The following is an 822-nucleotide window of genomic DNA, read 5'->3' on the forward strand; positions in this document are numbered from 1 at the left end:
CATAAGCATGGTCGGAAAGCGTTTCCGTTATCTCGTCCACCCTCCACGAGCGGATGAGTACCCTGGCTGCCTGGTTTGCCCACGTGGTATCCACAATGGAGGAGCCCTGCGGCCTGATACAAGTAGGACAGGATCCGCGATTTAGGATGGAGAGGCCCACCTCTCGCGCCCATCTGTTCATCAACTCCCCCCTTCTACACGTCTTCTTGCTACCCCATGCCGTCGAGTGGGCGTTGAAATCCCCTCCAACTATTAAAGGTGTACTATGTGGAATTTTTATCATCTCGTTTCTTATTCTTCTCAGGAATGACCTGAATTCACCGAGTTGTTTATTCGGGGAGAAATAGCAGCCTATAATAACCAAAGTGCCACAATCAACTACTACAAAGCCTGCATCTCTTTTAATTAGAGTGAATTTAGGCGTGGAGGTGAAATGGCGACAAATCGCTACGTCTTTTCTCTCGTCCATAAAGCCGTTTATCTGCTGCGCCTTATATGGCTCCGCTACGATAACAAGAGCGAACGCATTTGCCTGAGAATATGCCTCCAATGCTGCGTTGGCAGCATATGCATGATTAATGTTACATTGCAGTATCTTTAGGGCCATTATAATTATTATTTTTTTCCTTTTTCAGGTTCCCGGTAGGAGGTGCCTCCGGACTTCCCATCACCATCTAGCATCATCGTAGCTGATTCGTCTTCTAAGGTAAGTACACTGGTTTTTTCAGGTTCCGACGGGTATCTGCTGCTCTCCGTGGCCGTCGTCAAGTTATCATCCGAGGTAAGTATATCATTCTTCTTTTTTTCAGGTTTTGCTCGATT

This window comes from Ceratina calcarata, unplaced genomic scaffold, assembly GCF_001652005.2.
Source record: "Ceratina calcarata isolate Rehan_Ccalc_2016 unplaced genomic scaffold, ASM165200v1 scaffold3378, whole genome shotgun sequence".
Classification (NCBI taxonomy): domain Eukaryota; kingdom Metazoa; phylum Arthropoda; class Insecta; order Hymenoptera; family Apidae; genus Ceratina; species Ceratina calcarata.